Raw genomic sequence first — 20,991 nt, 5'->3', positions numbered from 1 at the left:
TGGTGTGGTAAAGAGAACCTAATTAAGTTAACCTTCTCAGTAAATCTCTCCTTCAGAAATCCCACTCTGCCTGGAAAGCAGAGAAATGACAGGGGATACAAGCTCAGTGAGTGTAAGAGTTGGCCTTAAGATAACTGACAAAAATGATAAGGAACTCTAAATAGAGGAAAGGAGAATAGTCATAAGAGGAGAAATGATTCTCATATAGCATGATCAAGCTTTGTACAGTGTGTAAGAAAATAGAGAAAGCAGCAAAGTGGGAAGATTTCTGCAATATGTATTTTTCCCATGAAATACCATATTCAAAAAACTGCTCTCTGAATACAGAATTAACACATTTTTACAGCATAAACTTGTAAGTTTGAAGTTAAATGGACTTGATTTCATGTATAACAATGTTAAAACTAATAAAGTGAGTGCATGGCTGAGTGTTTTGTACGTTGTTGAGTGGCATGACATTAGTTAATATTGTTACTGCTATTATTATCTTAGAATCTTCACTCTGAGAACTTCTGAGCTAGTGGTTCTTAAAAATTAATTATCGAACATAAGTCCTTACAGTAATATCTGTTAGTTGAGTATTATATAGCTGCAATTAAATAAGTAATTTGTCTATTCTTTAATTTTTTTCTTTTCTTTTTTATATTTTTATTTTAGCAGTGGAAAAGGGCAAAAGGAGAGAGAGAGAGAGAGAGAGAGAGAGAGAGAGAGAGAGAGAGAGAACCTCAAGCAGCATGGAGACCAACACAGGGCTTGATCCCATGACCCTGGAATCATGACCTGAACCAAAACCCGGAGTCATCCACTCAGTGCACTGAGCCACCCAGATGCCCCTCTTTTCTTTCTTTCTCTTCCTTTCTTTCTTTTCTTTCTTTTCTTTCTTTTCTTTTCTTTCTTTCTTTCTTTCTTTCTTTCTTTCTTTCTTTCTTTCGAGAGAATGTGAGCATGAGCAGGGAAAGGACAGAGGGAGAGAGGGAGAGAGAATCCTAAGCAGGTTCCATGCTCAGCACAGAGCCCAATGCAGGGCTCAATCATATGACCACAAGATCACAACTTGAGCTGATAATGAGTTGGACACTCAACCGACTGAGCCACCAGGCACCCCTATTCTTCAACTTTTCAGTTGCTTTAATGTGGTGTATGTCTAGAAACAAAAATGGTTTCATAAGAGTCAAAAATCTCAAGCCAAGTTTTCCCCTAAGAAACTTTGAAGCGTCCAATTAGGTTTGTTGTTAACAATGTTTGACACTTAGTTTGATCAAGGACATTGAAATATGTGTGGAGAAATCACCAGAAATTAAAGCATTGAACTTGGCTCCTTGATCAAGATGTGATTTACCTTTCTGACTCTTTCATTTAAAAAAAAAAAAAAGGATTCACTTGAATATTAGACTAATTGGGCAATATAAATTCAAGTGAATGGAATAAATTCATGAAGCAGATGGTGGGAAGTCACACACATCTAGCACTACTGGCCCACAGACCAGAACCAATGATAGAAAGTCTTGCCTATGTTGACACCAACTACTTTTATCTAGAACATAAGATAGTGTTTAGCAGTTCAGTTGATACTGCTACTCTAAAAATTCTCTTTTCTTGATTTTCCTCGTCTCAGTTTCTTCTCACCCAGTCACTGTTATAAAGAGGAGGTCATATTATAAGAAAGACTCCGACAGCATAGCAAGGATCACTAAAACAGTGTCTTGGCCTTCAGTTAGAAAAACCAAGTTCCTCAAGATGCTGGAGATACAAAGCAAACAGTTGGTAATCATATAAATTACAAACATACAGTCTTGACAACACCTATAACTATAACCCAGTGACTAAAACTGAACTATCTAGAAGTTCCTTTGCCCATGATTTGCAGGGCAAGGTCACTCTGCTAGTCTGACTGCAAAGACATTTTGTAGTCTCCTCTCCAATTCTGTTCACATTCATGCCATCTGATGAATGTCTACTGAGGAGGCATGCATAATAGGTGACATTTTATCTAGTAATGGTGACATTGTAGACTGTGTCCATTTGATCCCACGCACACAAAACTCATTTCCAACAGTGCAACAAAATCTCTATTTTCTTTTCTCAGAGAAAACCTTTCAATCTGACAATGTTAGCTTAGTATCTCTGTCAGGGTTTTCCTGCAATTCCTGCCCCTTCACCACTGAGGCAATGCACCATAAACCTTTAAAGATGAAAGAAGAAATAGCAGTGGTTTGCCACATCCGAAGACTTCCATACTGAAAAGTGTCAGTCCTGTTCTGTGGAGGGATCTTTTCACAGACCCGGGGAAATGGTCTCAACATTAAGCAGTATTTGCAACCCAGATCTAGTTTCATTCCTCATACACAATGTTCCAGCTGTGACTTTAGTTAAATATTTTTATCTTGTCCTTCTTCACTATTTAGAGAAGCTGTCTCGTCTATGTCATGAAGCCATATTTCACAGGTAGAGAGACAAAGATATTTAGATTTATTTATGGTTCTTTTCAATATTCCTTAGAACAAAAGATTAATTTCAGAATCTGACCTTATGTGTGAATTGGGTTATATGTGTGCAAGACAGGGTTGTAAAGGCATAACCCAGTAAAGGAAATATTAGATGCTTGTGAATCATATGTAGAAAGTCAGAGAGGGAGGCAAAGGTGTGGTGATTATGTAAACTCTTGCTATGTAGATATTAGCAAGTTTCATATTGCATATTTTAACAAGTCTAGACAAACGTCCTTGTCATAAAACAAGTCATCAAATATAGATCGTTGCTTGGTTTTGTTGGACTCAAGAATCTGTTACTCTCATTTCACTCTTTAGCAAAATACTTTCTCTGCTTCCATTAAGAAAGCTAGCAGTGAAAAGACAGCACCTGAATCTGAACTCTCAAACAGAAATCTTTGATTAGATTGAAATCCTAGAATTGAGTCCTATCTGGTAGACCTCCAAGCCTGTTCCCATCAACATACCTGCATCTCAGATATGCAAGGATAATGGGTAGGGAGGGGAATATGTGGACTGGGCTTAAAGCCACTTTGCCTCATGTCTTGCTAGTGACTAGTGGTGTCACAACTTCCCAGAGTCTAAGATTGTAAGATTTAGGAGTAATCAGATGAGTTGTTAATCAGGAACAGGTTGAAGGTGTCCCAAGGTAGACAAATGGTGAGTTGTCTATTCTAGTCCTGACCCAGAAAACGTTCAGGAGCCATATTTGATCAGTTCTGCTTTAGAGAGGAACTTTCAGGTCATTGTTAGTGATAATAGGAACAACGTTGTACTGATAGGAAACCATTCAGATTTGAAAATGTCAGGACCCCAGAAAAATATATACTTGGGACACCTTGGACTGAATCTGATCCCCACCCCCAGGTAAGAATGAGGCTGATCTGGAGCCAGACAAACTTCTATAAAACTAAAGTTCAGGAGATACACAAGAAATAAATCTTTTTGACAGTTTGAAAGAATGAATAGATAAATAATATGCTTCCTAATTTTGCTCACATACCATGTATCAGAGTCTAAGCTGACTTCTCCTTCCTTTAATTTCAATTCTATAGTGCCTTATGTCAACTGACAATATCAATTACTGAGTCTAGGCTTTTCCACTGAAGGTATTTTTTAAAAAATTTTTAATTACTGCAAAAAAAAAAAAAAGCATGGCATGAAATTTACCATAAAACCATTTCTAAATGTACTGTTCAGTAGTGCATGTACCTTGTTGTGCAACCAACTCATAGAAATTTTTTTCTGGAAAAATTGAGACTCTGCACCTACTAAATAACAGCTCACCATCTTTTCAGACCCTGGAAACCACCATTCTACTTTCCTTTGTGTAAATTTGACTACTCTCATACCTCGTATAAATGGAAACATATAATATATATCTTTTGGTGACTTATATCAGTCTAGTGTCCTCAAGGTTCATCCATGTTTTAGCATGTGACAGGATTTCCTCCCCCTTTTTTTTTCTTTTAAGTAGGCTCCATGACCAATGTGGGACTCCTTCCTTTTTAGGGCTGAATAATAGTCCATTGTATGTCAATATCAAATTTGGCTTGTCCATTCATCTCTTGATGGACACATGGGTTGCTTACACTTCTTGGGTCTTGTATGGAAGACATTTCTTGAAATAGTGATCATAGCTATACAATAATTATAATACTTGCCTTTCCTAGGTGACTGAAACTTTTCATCTTTTCATTACAGATTGCATTTTTGTCTCCAAAAAAATGTTTACTTTTGTTTTTATTGTCAACAAACTACAGTGGTTCTAAAGTGAGAAGACATTGAGAAGCCATCTCAGGTCTTACAAAGTATTTTGGTAAGACAATTTCTATAATAGATCTCTAAAATTAGAAATCGAATCCTTTCCAATCCTAAAATCACTCCTTTTATGTCTGACATTGGGTCTTTTTTTTTTTTTTTATGAAGGAAAGGTCTATACTAGTATCATTATGACTTACAATTCTTTTACTAGGAAATGGAAAATTCCCCTGGCAGACAAACGGGCCTGGAGTCACTAAGCATACATAATTCAAGAAAGCAATAGCCTAAGAAATGGGTAAAAGTTGATACATATCAGTTGTTGTTAGAAAAGAAACACATAGGGGCGCCTGGGTGGCTCACTCGGTTAAGTGTCTGACTTCAGCTCAGGTCATGATCTCATAGTTTGTGGGTTTGAGCCCCGTGTTGGGGTCTGTGCTGACAGCTCAGATCCTGGAGACTTACTCTGATTCTCTGTCTCCCTGTCTCACTCTGCCCCTCACCTGCTCACACACACACTCTCTCTCTCTGTCTCTCAAAAATAAACATTAAAAAATAAAAAAGAAAAGAAACACACAGGAGAAGGTTATTATCAGAGAAGCCAAGTCAGTGATGAGCTGCTCTTTTTCCTTCACTGACCTTGCAGAAGGGGGCTGTTAAGACTTCACCTCCTGTTTTATACTTTGACATCTGCACATCAAATCCACCTGAGAAGTTCTTGAGCTCAGCTCAAGTTTCTTTCCAGGTCTACTCAATCAAAATTTGAGAGAATTTGGAACTGGCTGGGTCATCCAGCTTTTAAGCTTTTTGGTTGGTTCTGATGTGCACATCTATAAAGGTCAACTAGAGGAATATCTACAGACAAGAGCCAGGTGCTGTTTACAAAGACAGTATGAGTGTCCTAAGGACATATGTGTGTTGTATGCATGACGCAGGCATGAGTGTGAGTTGGGAAAAAGGGGAAAACAGCAGAAAAACTCCAGAAAGATGGAGAAAACTTCAGAAAGTTGCACATGTGGAGGCTTGGTCTATGTAGGCTTGGTCTATGTAACATGTCTGCTATTTTTTTCGTAGATGACTAATTTCAGCTGTAGAAAGAAAGGAATTAATTGGAGCAAAAGAGTATCAGGTTCGGGGAATAATACTATGATATGGCAGTGCAGTTAAAGAATTTGTGGAGTATATCAGCTTCCTTCCTTAGGGTACATGTGAAGAGATTGTAATCACAATGCCACACTTTAACCAAGCCATTCGAAGTTCCAGCACTCCTTCTCTCTCTGACTTGGAAAAAAAAAACTCAGTCTTTCTGATCCTTATTTCTTACCCCTGAGTCCTTTAGAACTCTTTTCAGGTCACAAAACTAAGGAAAGTTCCCATCCCTGCTTTCACACTCATTGCATCATTCAAAGTTATTTCAATGACTTTCATAAGCTTCAAAGAGTTCTAGCAGGAACATTCTAAGTCCTGTTCTCAGTTCTGTCAACAACACAGTAATGTGAGGCGAGTGCCTGGTGTTCACTTTCTCTAATGACAAATGGAAATTTTTAAACTACCTCAGGGTTTACATATGGATGAATTAACTCATCCTGATTAAAACCTCTGAGCCTCAAATGTTCAAAATGAGATGGGGAACAGAGACAATAAAAAGGATACTTCAAGAAAACCTTTTTTTTAATCTTTAAAGTCATATTTTATATTTCTTGTATAAAAGTAACTCAAGATGTTTAAAAAAGGTAACTTGTGCTTATTAAATGCTTTAAGTTCCTTGATAATCCCTGTGAGCACTTAACACACACACACACACACACACACACACACACACACACACACAGAGCTGAAAAGGAAAAGAATTGTCATTTTTGCAGCATAAAATATCTCAAAGATTTTTAAGAGGTAGCCTAATTTTGTCCATTATGGGTGGAAAATTTTATAGGACCTCAAAGTACTCCAAGGCATTCCAGTATATGAAAAAGAGGAATGTAACGTAGTCTAAAAAGGTTTGATGTGGAATGTAGTTACTATCAAGTCTTGGCTCATTTGTGTTATTTCAAGTTTTTTTTTTCTATAATATCACAAACTGGAGTCACACTGTGCATATTTTTAAGGAGATAAAATATCTATTGTATCTAATTATTTCTTTATTACTTTTCTCAATTGCTTTATTTTTCAATAGGACTGTTATTACTATTTTCTATGATAGAGTAAATGGGGAAAAAACTGTAAATTAGATAAGGAATTATACTAGAAATGCTATTTCTATAAACCTGGCAGAGCCAAGAGAGCATATCAACAAGAGTTGAAAATTTCTACTGGCCTGATCCCAATTTTCCAAGCACATAATCTACTAAAAAACTTCTTAGATGAAGACTTTTGAGGCTATGTTTTTCTGACCAGGTTAAACATTCCAAATCAGATAAAAATTTAAGAGAGAATCCAGCTCATTAGAAAGAGCTGTTTTTCTGTGATTCTCAATAATTTAGTTTTGTTCAATAAACACTGTATTAGGTGCCAGCCTCTGAGGCAGATTTTGGGAATGGAGTACAGCATAATCCCTTCTCTTTGGAAGCTCTTTGTCTTGTGAGAGAGACAAGTACATTAACTTCTAGTGTAATATTTGGTGGCAGAGCATGTATAGAGTTGGAGGGGGTCCTTAGCCCTCCCTTGGGGGAGGGGGTCAAAGACAGTTTCCTAGGCGAAATATTGCATGACATGAATCTTAATACATGTATTGGATAGATTAGAAAGAAAGAGGTACAGGACAAGGTCATTCCAGTATGCATAAGACTAGTATTCATAAATATTGTCTATATAGGAAACCTCATGAGGTCAAGTTCAAGATAAAAAGCAGGAGACATATAGCCTAGAAAATAGAAGATCTTTTATATGGTTCTAGGAAGTTTGGCCTTTATCTTGCAGGAAATGGAAGAATTTTAGGCTTGGAGAAATACATGCTATAGATAGATCACCCTGGTCATATGAGGTGGGTACAGTTTCACGAGAGAATATTTAGATGCAGGAATTTCAGTTATAAAAGCATTTCAGTTGTTCCAGTAAATTGGGGACTGAAAGACAAGAATATTTAGGAAGTAAATTGAATCTGAGTGATTGGTTACGTATTTGTGAAGTGGGGAGGGTGGGAGAGTGGGGAAAAGGAAAGTTTTGGATTCCATAATGTTGTGATTTTCAAGCTCTAGTGTGTGTAAGATTTACCTAGTGAGTGTTAAAAATGTGAGTCGAGACTGTTGATCAAGATGACAGATTGCATTGATTTGGGGAGACACCCTTCCCACACAAACTGTATGGTAACACAAAACAATATATTACAGATCCAAACACATATGTAAAAGCCCCAAAGGAGAAATGTGAACTATCTGGATATTAAAAATGCAATGGAAACTCAAAGCAAGTAATCTTGAATAAGAGTGGAAATGAAGCAGATTACAGGGGTATTGTAAGCAGACTTCAGCCTTAGGGGTAGCAGTTTTCATGGTCATTTAGGAATGGGAGTCAACCCTATAGGCCTTGTGCCTAAAAGGGGCTGGGATAGGGTTGCCCTTCTCCTGCATACAAACCGAGCTAGGAAGAGGCTTTTCATTTGGCAAAAATGGGTAAAAATACATCCCTCATCAACTCAGGGACATCTCAAGAATGCAGGAAAGACATCCTGGAGAAATGTACATCTCAAATCCATGTTGTGTATGGCTTGTGGTTCTGATTCGTATTTATCTTGTCATACAGAAACCATTAGCCAAAAATATATTTTAAAAATGGTTCAGAATTAATGAAGCATGAAGAGAGGCAAACTTGGAACAGTGTATTAGGAGCTCCCATGGAAACAATCCCCACTAAAGATAAGCTCACAGTCTAAAATTACAAAGCACGGAAGTTGGCTCCCTGCAGTGAGAAAGAAGGAGAGTGTCAGCATACACAACCAACAGAAGAACCATACCTAGAAACTCTTAATGATGGAGGAATCTGAAAGGGTTTTAATGTCCAAAAATAATTTTAAAAATCAAGAATAAGGCATTATGGGGAAAAAAGAACAAGTATGAAAAAAAAACAGGTAAAAATTTGGAAATAAACATCATCAAAAAATATATGGGTTAAACCAGAGAATAGATAAAGCAGATAAAAGATCTAGGACATTTGTGGACAATCTAGGGGAAAATCATGAGAATCTACAGAAGTGAACAGATAGAACATATGGAAGACTTTTAAGAGACATAGAGTACAGAGAGGAATCTCTAAGTCTAAGATGGTTTCCAAAAGAAGGACAAGAGAGGTAAATTTTATATTTGAGGTCATTGTTGAAATATGTGAGGTATTTGAGGTAAAATGTGGACAAATTTCCAGAAATGAAGGAAGACCTAATTCTCCAGACTTACAAATTACATTGAGTTCTGGAAGAAAAAGTTTAAAATGGGCATCTTGGGTCCTATTCTTAGAGATTCTAATTTACAAACAAGTATTATCACAAATCTTTGTAACCTTCAGTATCTCATGGCACACCGGGAACCCATTCTTGGAACACCTAGTATTCTGGCACTCCAGTGGGTAAATTGTGGGATAGATCGTTAGCTCAGTCCTGTGGGCTCAAGGCAAATCATTTTATTTAACCAGGAGCTTTATGGTCATATACAAATGTTGACAGAAAGGATGTAGTTGAGAGGAGTGGTTTAAATTTACCAGAAAATAATGAATAGTTGAATTTCTCAGATTCCTGAGATGGTGGGTGAGGATTAGCTCCCAAACCAGGTAAGTGTTGGCCCAGAAGAAGCAGGGATGCCTGTGTGTGTGCTGGTAGAAAGGTAGAGTCCTGTCTGATAACATTTCTAGGATATATTTTAAAATTTTTTTAATGTTTATTTATGTGTGTGTGTGTGTGTGTGTGTGTGTGTGTGTGTGACAGAGAGAGAGAAGGAAAGAGAGAGAGAGAAGGAGGGAGGGAGGGACAGGGAGACACAGAATCCAAAGCAGGCTCCAGGCTCTGAGCTGTCAGTACAGAGCCCGACACAGGGCTCAAACTCGTGAACCACGAGATCATGATCTGAGCTAAAATCGGATGATTAACCAACTGAACCACCCAAGCGCCCCATCTAGTATAATTTTGAGCTCAATACGATGGATGTACCAGCATCAAAGCACTCCCATCCTGATCCCCGCTCAACAATCTTATTTGTAAACCATTGAGAACCAATGTAAATACAAAAAGCTTACTACTGAGAAACTTGGAGAAAATCAGACTGTGAAACAACCTGGACACTAGGGAGGCTTTGCAGCAGCCAGCACAACAACCAAACTCACTGGCAGTACTAGGCTAGAGTCGTAGGCAGCGCCCCTCTTACAGAGCCTTTACTGTGGCACTGGGTGTTGAATGCATCCTACAGCTCCTGCTACTTTTGCCTCTGCTTCTTTGGAAACTGGACTTTGCTCCTGCTCTGAGGAATTCTCCCTGCCCTTTTCTGTGCATCTCCAACCCCCAGTTCACAGTACAGGAAATGTGCATGTGATTTGTCATATTACTTCACCCAGGCTGCAGGGCGGCCTGGAAAGTTATCTGGCCTGCTGTGCTTGGTGGGCTCCATTTCTCTTGAAGATCTATGTACTGGAGAATTCCCCCATTGTAGGTAAGGGGATCAGAATTCTGAGCAGTGCAAAATGTCCCCCAAGGTTACTGCTGCGTCCCATGGAGTACCTACCTGTGTGGGAGATAAATAAAGGTGCCTACGGAGGGAGATGCATGTTTGTGCATCAGCTGATGGAGTATCTTTGAATGGATTTTTAAAACTTTTTTAATGTTTATTTATTTTTGAGAGAGAGAGACAGAGAGTGAGCAGGGGAAGGACAGGGAGGGAGGGCGACACAGAATCCGAAGCAGGCTCCAAGCTCTGAGCTGTCAGCACAGAGCCGGACGCAGGGCTTGAACTCATGGATCACGAGATCATGACCCAAACTGAAGTTGGATGTTAAAATGACTGAGCCACCCAGGCGCCCTGAATGAATTTTTTTAAAGTATGCTTTCCTCTAGAAGGGTCCTTTCCTGAGCCAAGGTGCTCAGATAAGCAGAATATAACTGGAAGTTAGTCCCCACATGCCCTTTAGCTTGGCGTCCTTGTTTACAGCATAACCTCCCCGACTATATATGATGTTCTTCAAGGCTCCACAAGTGCCAAAGACAAAGAGATTAAATGTGATCACAAAACCACATGCACAGAAGTGGCAAGTTTAGGTGACAGCTCTGATCCCAAACTGTATAATCAATAAGGCCTTTATTTTACAACTGTCCTTAAAGCCATAAACAACTGCTCACAGTCACTTGGCAGATGTAATCACAAAAGGCAGATAAACTCTCCTCCCTTTGTTTTTCCTTTTGTTGTTGCTGTTTCCCAGGTCCTGATCTGAGTAAGTGCAGAAATCTCGCCAAGTATGATAAATCCAAGTGGTCTTGTTTTCACTCAAGATTTGAACGGTCTTATTTGAATTTTCTGAGTCTGTGTTGACAGTGTCTTCTTCACAAGCAATTTCTTTAGCCTAGGAAACGCTGAGCTATCAACTGATTGAGTCTGGGAAACAGGACTGGCTTTAGGAAAATGTATGCTGAGAACCTGAAGATTTGTTTCCACTCGCTCCACTTTCTATGTCTCCCCGGCCCTCATGGGTCTTATGTGTATATAAACCAAGTCGAGTATAAATTAATTGTATACCATGGGCTGGCTGGACTCTTTGTGACTGCCCTAGATCAGAGTGGGCCCCCAGCAATGAGCCTGATTCAGTCAGTATCCAGCCACTATGGGCTGTGGCTGAACTGGAAGGGCATGCAGGTGAAATTGTAGCTAGAAATTCTGTCTATAGCACTAGGGCACAGTAGGGTAATGTATACTTAACTGATTTCAACTCAATTCAATGCAAGATGTCGAGAAGGGTTTCTAATGTTTATCCAGAAGCCTTTATCTCTGAGTAGGTGGTAAATTGCCCCTATTGTATATTCCATGTGAAAGTTACATAACTGGAGTTATTGCAGTTGAAACAATGGATACTGCCTTTCCTCCCAGGATGAACTAAGTGTCTCTGAAGTAATAATGAGAGTTGACATCTCTTCATTATATTCTCTGTCAGGTACTATCCTAAGCCTTTTACATATATTAACTCATGAGAACCTCCTAAGAATTCTCCATGGTAGAGACACTTCTGTAATCATCCTTTTTTTTTTGCACTTGAGGAACCTGAGGCACAGAAGACTGTCTAAAGTGAGTGGCAGAGTTTAGGTTTAAGAGTCATACCTACTAAGTGGCAGGGATGGGTTTTCAACCCCAGAAGGCTAGCTCAAGGTCTAGACTTTTAATTGCTATGGCAGATTGACTCCAGGAAAGAAAGCACCTGAGATTTTTCAGGAAGAAAGGACAAAGGCTAACGGAGGTGAGTTCAGGTGCTGGATAGCCAAAAGGTGTGTGGTAAATGTGGACAACGAAAAGGAGAGTCTTGAAATGGAAACCCCCTCTGGGAGCTAGGGGATTTAGAGTTCACTGTCAAGTTCACTGTCCACTTGGGTGATGACTGAACTCCTCTACAGCCCACCTGTTGTGAAATTGTATGATGAGCCTCAAAACAAAGGACTGGGAGTGTGTAGCCATGTTGAGGGTTTACTACAGGACCGTTCTACAGGACCTAGAAATGTTTCCTGGTCTGTAATCACAAGAAAGAATCAGGTCTTTGCTCAGGAGAAGCCAGGGTGAGGTGCCTGAGCAATCACTGAGCACTTCAGCCATCAAATGTATGAGAAGACGATCCACTTAGAATAGAAAAGAATAAAAGAGATTTGTTTTATTTTACAGTCAAGTTAGTAAAAGAAAACCAATTACACTGATACATGTTTTCCTTCTAAGTGAAAGCCCCTATGTTCTGTGCAAGTCAAGTTAAAAATAAAACACAACCAAAAAGGTCAGACTTCCCTCTGTCGCTTCTCTTACTTCCTATGATTTGACCCTTTGGTGAAGATGTAAAACTCAGGTCCTGATGAGCCTTAGTACTGGCTCCAGAATTTCTAGTTTAGAGACTTTGGGGACAGGAATCCAGATGAGGTCTTTGGCCAGGACACTGGTCTAAGCCTGTTTGTATAGAAAGCACACTCTTTTAGCTCATGTATTTTTCATGGGGGATTTGAGGGGTGAGGAAACCACTCCCCAAACTACCGTTTGCTGCTTCCACTGAAAAGCATACCGTGGAAGGAGCGTCTTTAGTTTCCCCCTGGCTTCTTATAAATCTTCACAAATATGGTCAGCACATATGTATTCACGCAGGTTGCCTGAAGACAAATCCTGTTTCATGTTTCCTGACCAGCCACTACAAATGTTCTGGCTGTGGATAACTTACTCATTTGAACCCTTAATGGGCCTTTTACCTTTTTTTTTTTTTCTTGAATCATAAACTACATTGTCCAGAAGCAACAAATCCACGGCACACAACCAAGATTTATTTACTGAAGCACCTACCATTCCCATTAAGACCCCATTCCTGTCTGAATCTCAATTTCTAATAAGGAAAACATGGGGACAATTGAGGAGTTAGACACTTGGGGCCCATCAAGGGGCAATTTCATAAACAGCGTCGATATCTGCATCAAAACATTTTAAGGGTGTTAATTTTCCTTTCTCAAAGCATATACCAACTTACATTCTTTTTTTTTTTTTTTAATTTTTTTTTTCAACGTTTATTTATTTTTGGGACAGAGAGAGACAGAGCATGAACGGGGGAGGGGCAGAGAGAGAGGGAGACACAGAACCGGAAACAGGCTCCAGGCTCTGAGCCATCAGCCCAGAGCCTGACGCGGGGCTCGAACTCACGGACCGCGAGATCGTAACCTGGCTGAAGTCGGACGCCTAACCGACTGCGCCACCCAGGCGCCCCCCAACTTACATTCTTGCAAGCTATTTAAGAGTGCCCATCTCCTAGCCTATCTTGTTTTTTATTTTTTTTTTAAGTTTGAGTTTCATTTAAGTAATCTCTGCACCCATTGTGGGGCTCGAACTCATGACTGTGTGATCAAGAGTCACATGCTCTTCTGACTGAGCCAGCTAGGCACCCCATCCTGTTTTTTAATTCAAACTTGTATATTTTGCCAACAGGAAATGTATGAAAGAGTTTTTTGTCTTATTGAAATCTAATTATAAAATCAAATATCCTATCTGCTAATATTTTATGTCCATTATTCTGGGTTTAAATATTAATTTTAATTTTGATTTGCCATTTTCTCTTAATCTTTTATGACTACTATTGTTATATATCTTTTAAAAGTAGGGTTGTTTCTTTTTTTTTTTTTTTGAGCAATACCATCAGCCATGAAACATTATCTAATTAGTTACTGCATGAAATTCAAGTGACAAAGTTTGTTGGAAGATGAATTAATAATGGTTGGAAAATGTGAAGAATAATTATGATTTTATCATACGGGGTAGAAGGCAAAGAATTCTCAACAGAGCAAGCCGTACAAGAAAAAGCATACAATTATGAAAATATGGGTCAGTTCTGTACCGCACAAGTGCAAAATGGAAAGAGACAAAACCCAAAGTGTAGTAACGGGTTAGAGTTTGAAAACTCTTAAAGGCCACACTAAGGAAATGTATTCTGTAGAAAATAATGGGTCCTATTTTTAGTCAGTGAATGGTTATTTGGAAATAACACTGGACCAGCAGGGGGGAAAATTTGGGTCAGTGAACCTAAATATAGGAGCAATGCAATAATCAAATTGAGAAATGATGAAGGCCTGCACAGAACAGGACTGTGGGAATGCCGGAAGGGGAAAGTGTTGATCAAACTTGTTCCAAGATAACATTGACAGGACATAGGAACCAGCTAGTCCTAGAAATGAGGCATGGCAGACGGGGTGGTTCACTGGTCTTTCGCTGTTTTGTCACTTTTGTTGACTAGGTAGATGGCAACATCATTATTTGAAATAACTAACACAGAGAAATAGCAGATTCTTTTGTGGGGGTGGAGGTGTGGGGAGGTGAGAATGAGTACAAAGTGAGACCCATTTTGACTTGAAGGTATCTATAGGAGGTCACGGGGAAGACTCAGCTTTATTTAATGTATTTGCTCATTCAACAGATATTGGAATGCCTACTCATCCAGGTTTGGTTCCAGGTTCTGGGATACCGTTGTAGAAAAGACAAAGTCTTGGCCTGTACAGAGGCTATATCCTAGTGAAAGTAGCTAGAGTGTTAATTTCAGATGCACAGTGTACTCCCTATGTACATGGAGGTACATGGAAGCCTTTTGTATAGGTAATGTGTATACCACGTATATGTCCCTCTTGACTTAGCATATTTTTTTGTATATTAAAATGTTAGGAAGATTCATAGTTTTATCTCCTTTTGTTACATGCTGCTTCTCCATATCTGTTGATGTCTTTGAAGCCACGGTTTTACTCAGCAATGAAATCCTCATTTATTACAAAGTTCACATAGGAAACTGGGAAATGCATTATAACGATTTGATGACAATCTTCAGAAAATCAGAGGTTAAACATAACCTCCCTAAGCCTCAGTTTCCTTATTTGTTAAGGAAGGGGATTGAGTGCACAGATGATTGCAAATCCTACCTCCCTGACATCAGATGAGTGTGGCTTCATGTCCTGTCACTTTACCTGTCTTCTCAGTGTCCTCCACACGTTTCCTCCATCATCCCATGCTTCCTTTGGTCCTTGTCCCTCTGGGACCAACAATCATGCTGCTGAGTTCTGTGGGAGGAGAACCTCCCCGCCTTGCATTTTAATGACACTCCGTAGTCTTGGTTTCTAGTATCAGTGAGTTCTCAAAATAGCCTAACAATCCTTCAGAGCCCTTTCTGCAGCTTGCTCTCATTTCCAACAGTGGCTAGGTTAGGCCCTCATTACTAGTCACAAATCTCCTAAACAGATTGACCTACTCTCAATCTCCACAGATGACTTTGCTCATCTGTTACACAGAGAAAAGAAAAAACTCACTTAGAGAAACAACTGAGACAGGAGGTGCCTCAAATTCAGGTCCCAAAGTCCACGGTTACTTGCTTTGGCATCCGTCCCTCCCTCCTTACCTTGCAGTCACAGAGGAAGAGGTGCCCTCCATCTGTACATAGCTCATCCCTCCTATTGCCTTTATATGCTCTGGATCCCATCTCCTCCCACCTTCACAGGGACTCTTGCTGTCTCCCATGCTCCTTCTCCCACATCTTCAGACAATCCCTCTGTAGGGTCATCCTTAACAGCTATAAATATGGATAGTATTTCCCTTTCTTAAAAACAAATTAACAAATGAACCATCTTATTCATTCCACATCTCCCTCCACCTGTCACCTTCTATTTTCTTCCACAATCAAATTTCTTGACAGGCCCACACTTACTGTTTGTACTTGACATCTCCCACTCAGTCCTCAACCCTCTCCAGAATGGTTCCACAATCCGTGACCCATCCATAGGTGTTGAGTGCATGAAGACATGTTTGACTGATTGAATGAAATTAAATATCCCTGGTTACTTTCCGATTAAAAGAAATGACAAGATTCTAAGTTAACAAGCTTGTTCCATATAAAGTATACAAGAACATCATTCTTCCTTGGGGACAATTTACATTGGGTAAGTTGTCCCAAATACTCCATTGCATTCTTTTATCTAAACCATTGCTTCTCTCTGAACTGTTCATTTGATGAAATTCAAATGGGGTGAGGGAGACTATCCTTTGATAGAGCAGGTTTTGACTGAAAATTGACTCCATTCCATAGACCCAGTATTTTGAAGTAAATATGGAAATGAAGTTAAACTGTGGATGGTTAAAATTGCTTTTAACCTCAAGCGATTACCTCTCTAGTAGAAGTCACAGATAAGCCCACAGAATGCTCTTATTTTGCACTGCGGTATTTTTCACCAACAGAACAAGGGTGAAACATGTAGGTAGATAGGAAGAGTCTGCTGGTCATATACACAATGACTTCCATCTCCTTATCGCAGCCGGATGCTGAATGCAATCTTTCTTACGAGCTGTGTGCGAACACCACGCTTCCCTGAGGAATAACACACTTGCTACACCAAAAGGTCCTAGACAGGTGCCATAGCGAAGATAGTGGCTATTCCTTAAAGTGAAAACTTCTTCTTTTCTGCTTTGCTTGGATGTTGACGTTCACTTGTTTTATTCCAAAAGTGGTCTTTTCAAGTCAGTCCAGCTCCCTCTTAGTATCTTGGGGTTATTTACCTTCTACACATAACCCTTAAGAACAGAGAAAAGCAGTGGAATCTTGCTGTCTTCAAAGAACCACAAAGAATAGGGTGGCACCCTTTGGTTTAAAAATAATAAACAAATAACAAAAGCCAATGCCCTGTGAAATGATGGCACAAGGCCCTATGTGACCGCAAACATTACTTCCTCCTGCCTTCCCAGGCCTACTTGGTATTTTAGGGGCACCTGCTGACGGTATCAGCTGGCAGAATATTGCTGGCACTGCATGGTACGAAACAACAAAGGAGCAAACATAGGGCACTGTTGGCCTGGTGGCCCGGCAGTCTGCCACCATGAATGCACAAAGAGTAGCCACGCCATCCACATCCTGCTGTGTTCCCAAACATCTCACTTGTCTGCCACACAGCCTTTCCTCCCCAACCTTTGTCTCTGTAAGAAGGAAATCCAGTCTAGCGCTGGGCATAAAAAATCCACTGGCTTGCTTAGAATGACCTGGGGAAGAACAGACACCCTTACAAGGTAGGGTGAACATACCAAAAAATAAAACAAAACAAAACAACCCCCCCACCAAAAAACAAAAACAACACCTGCTTAAATTAAATCAAACCCTGAATCTGGCTGGGACTAGGCCTCCATTATATTTAAAGCACAGGTTGCTTGTTTTTGAGAGTTTGCTTGGTAGTCTGTGACACCTGTTCCTAAAAACACCTTTCTTATCCACCACAACCTTTAAATTTCTACTACTCCATTAAGTTGTTTAATCTGTTTTGAAAATAAGACTTTGAGGTATACAGGGATGACCTGGTTATACTAGTGGCTTCAGATATAAAACTTCACTATTAGAAATGTAATCATTGCCTGTTGCAGGATCTGTCCAAGTACTTATGCAATAACTTATAGTCCACCAGAGTTCTTGTAGGCCGTAGAATACCACAGAACAGGACAGGGAGAAAGATCTAGAAATGGCAGCATGAAAGCAAAGAAATAGAAACTGGGGAACTCTTGAAAAGAGAGGACGTTGTTTATTTCACATTCTTAAAAAATAAGTCTAGATCCACACACAATGAAAATTCCTAAAAATAGTCAGTCTCTTTACTGTCTGGCAACCTAGGAATGCATTCTTTTCTAATGTACTGATGATAACAGAGATTAAACGTCATGGTGGAAAATGATTATACATTTTCGCATGCTATTTTCCCTGCCTCTTACATCACATAGAGTGTTACCAAAACTGGTGGCGTGAAAAAAAAAGAGGAAAACAAGAAATTGCCCACATAAAAGTCTGCAGCCTTTGGGTAGGATCTGGTGGTGTTCATCCTGCAGTAGACTGGGTCCTAGAAGTATACAGACTAGGACTTGGACTTGACTTGGCTAAGTCAAGAGGTATTACTTGGAAAAATGAGTATGTAAATCATAATAAAATTGATGGTGGCTTAAAATCACTTAGGAAAAAGTATAAGTCACCCAAAGATGAAACAAACTTTCTTGGCAGATCCACCATCCAAGAAACCGAAGTTCCAAAGCAGAAAGTATACACTCTTACAGATGCCAGAAAACTCACATTCCTTGAGTATGGGAAGTATGTCCAGGAAAAGCTCCCAACAGACCTAGTAGAGTGGGTGTTCTATATGACAGCCTTTGTTTCTATTTTCAGTTCTTGTGACTGTTCCATCATCCGGAGGATAAGGGGATTGACCAGGTTGCATCAAAGTTCTCACAGCTGCAAGTGCTAAAAGTCTAGGATAATCCCTGAGGTGAGGATCTACAGGATTAAAGTCTGTTGCCCACTCCTAGGAGCAGTTAGTTTGCAAATGTGTACCATTCACTACATTTTGAAATTTCAGTTGCCAGTGTTTAAATACTGGAATGTATTACAGAAAACTATAGATGCACACACTGATTTTCTTGGAAACAGGACATGCTACATCATTTGGGAAATCCAGAGCAAAAGGAAAATTCTTACTCAAAAGAATAAGAACACACTCTTTCTCAAAAATTATTATGAAATTCATGACCGGGACAAACAGAGTGTGAAAGCAGGTGTGGGCCCTTCTAAGAGCAGGCCTGGGGTGACCGCACAGGTTGCATGCCCTGGAAGCTGGCATCAGTTGAGAATTCAGAGGAGCCCACAACAGGTGCACACTCCTCAGGCAGCAACAGGAAGAGCCAAGGGGTGGCTGCCCCTTTAAAATGGAGCCTGCCCTCTCCAGCCACCACAGCCTCCTTCAGCCTCTTCATCTTCTCCATTGAGGCCAAGTGTTAGTTAAAGTTTGTCACTGCCCTTGCCCGATTGAATTTTTAACCATGACTTCACTGAGCTCATTTGTACAACCGGCCTAGGCACTGTAGAAATAATGAGTTTGCATCCTCTGGTCCAAAGGTTAAAACTGCCCACACAAAGTCATGCTTACTGATCACCCAGTGGGGGCAGTGACATTGTATTGCTAATTGAGAGTGGGAGTCACCCACATACAGGTTGGACAACTCTTTTTGTTGTCAGACAGTGCAGTCGAGGGAGGAGGGTGGGAAGATACCTTAAGAAGGATCTCAGCATGACCCACAGTGGCCTCCCACCTCCATGACCTCAACATGCCTTTCTCCCTCTAGGAGAATCACAGGGAACAATGTAAGACTAGAAGATGGGTGAAGCCCCTTTCACTCTCAGATTTGCAAAAATCTCTCATTTTATGAAGACCCTCAAGATTGTTCTGAAAAGAGAAAAAAAGGAAAAAAGAAAAAAAAAAGCCAAGCACAAATACTTGATTTAAACATTACCCTTTTGGGACCAATACCCATACAAAGTGTTGAATACTAGTCATTCTCATTGACCCCATCTGATGTACTTTGATGAATCTTTCTCCTTCTGAAAAGAAGAAATCATGCTCTTTGGGAACTTGGAGGATAGATGTAAGGGCTTAGCTCTTCCCAAATGGTAATATATACCAAAATGATGTGTTTGGATCTCTTGAGCCTCAAAATTCACCCCAAGCTTGAAGTTTGTTACGGATCCCACTATAGCTGCTGTTCTGCACTCTAAAACTCACATGACTGCTAAATGCACATAAAAACTGAAGGAATATCTTTCTATCAGCAGTTCGTTTTTCCCTTTGTTTGACCTCGATATGATTCCTGGCACCACAGAGTATTTCATTTTTCTGGACCGTTTCCAGGCCAGACCTTGTTTCTATACAAAACCTGAAAAGGTTCAGTGGTCAGGGTTCTGGTTGACTCATTCGGCCAGATTTCTCCCACTTGGTCAACATTCTTTCTTTCCTGGCAGTAGCTTTTGCCTGCACTTTTGCACTCACGTAACTTAAGCGTTTGCATGGTAAATATTTGCTAAGTACTTTATATGTGAGTAAATAAAAACAAATAGATTTATCCTTCAAGTGACCAAAATGATGAAACATACTGGTGTTTAATGTGTTTAATAATTCTCTTTTGTTACTCTTGCTCTTAGGCCAAGATCATTATGAATGCTCTTTACATTAAGTCACTATAGGTTCTTTTAAGAAATATTTGAAGAAAAGCATTAATTTCCTAGAGCTTTGTTGCTCCAGAAATGTGTGACAATTTAATAAAAACTTATTTTCAGCCTATCTCCGTTTTTGCATTTGTCTTTATTCAGTACTACTGTAATATACACAGCTAGGCATGTAAATTCCAAGTATTCCTACATGCATAGTTTAATTTTGTTCATTTGTTTGGAAGGTCTCTAGGAATAGAGACCATGAACATACTTTTTTCTTGTGGCTTTCTGTCCACTATACCCATGCAACTGCAAGGCTCTCTGTGTCCTGTGGTGACTTAATAAATATTAGGGATGAATAAAACAATTTGATGACTGCAGTACTTAAAGCCAATCAACCTCAAATTTTCTGCCTCTTCGTCGTCCCCCTTTTCTCTCTTCAAACCTCAACTTCTTACACAGTTATTTGAGAGATTCAAGTTTTAGGACCCTATGTGATATTGCTTTCTAAAACAATGGCCCTATTTTCTACTGGTGGCTTTCACACCTACTTAAGCAACAGTAGGGCACCTGGCTTGCGGTCTTCATGACTAGGGTCATTCTCCCCTAGTGTTCAGCTACCTGCACCCTTTTCTGCATGTCAGTGTACTTGCCATCCTCAGACCTCTCAAACTAAAATCTCTGCCTTCCCTCTCAGGGTCTGTCTTGGCTATCTTAAGTGAGTCTGCCATAATGGCTTACATTTGTTAAGCATTTATTAAGTGTCACTGACTTTTTTAAAGAACTTTATGTAGATGGTATTCAATCCTAACAAAGGTATAGGGAGTAGGTACAAATACTACTTTCATCGGTGCTCTGACACATTTGTTTCACACTCTTTTCTTTCTTTCTTTTTTTAGAGAGAGAGAGAGAGAGAGAGCACAAATGGAGGAGAGGGGCAGAGGGAGGGAGAGACAGCCAGACAGCCAGACAGGCTGTCCATGCTCAGCCTGACATGGGGTTTGATTCCACAACCCTGGGATCATGACCTGAGCTGAAATCAAGAGTCGGATGCTCGCCCAACTAT

The 20,991-nt window shown here is 39.8% G+C and overlaps 1 protein-coding gene and 1 long non-coding RNA gene across 2 annotated transcripts in view; one reads left to right on the top strand and one right to left on the bottom strand.

Moving 5' to 3' along the window:
* The window catches only part of CCDC192 (coiled-coil domain containing 192), a 210,056-nt gene that overhangs the window by 78,605 nt on the left and 110,460 nt on the right, over positions 1 to 20,991 (bottom strand). The window lies entirely within an intron of this gene.
* LOC124515352 (uncharacterized) overlaps positions 4,215 to 20,991 on the top strand; it is a 35,341-nt gene continuing 18,564 nt past the window's right edge. Inside the window, exon 1 of the long non-coding RNA XR_006962798.1 lies at positions 4,215 to 4,308. This is a non-coding gene — a long non-coding RNA (uncharacterized LOC124515352). The remainder of the gene's footprint in view (positions 4,309 to 20,991) is intronic.

The sequence above is a fragment of the Lynx rufus genome, unplaced genomic scaffold (genome assembly GCF_022079265.1).
Source record: "Lynx rufus isolate CCGP_SWC_20201006 ecotype Redwood Valley unplaced genomic scaffold, mLynRuf1.p SCAF_1, whole genome shotgun sequence".
Taxonomy (NCBI): Eukaryota; Metazoa; Chordata; class Mammalia; order Carnivora; family Felidae; genus Lynx; species Lynx rufus.
This window is presented reverse-complemented; position numbering and strand designations above follow the sequence as displayed.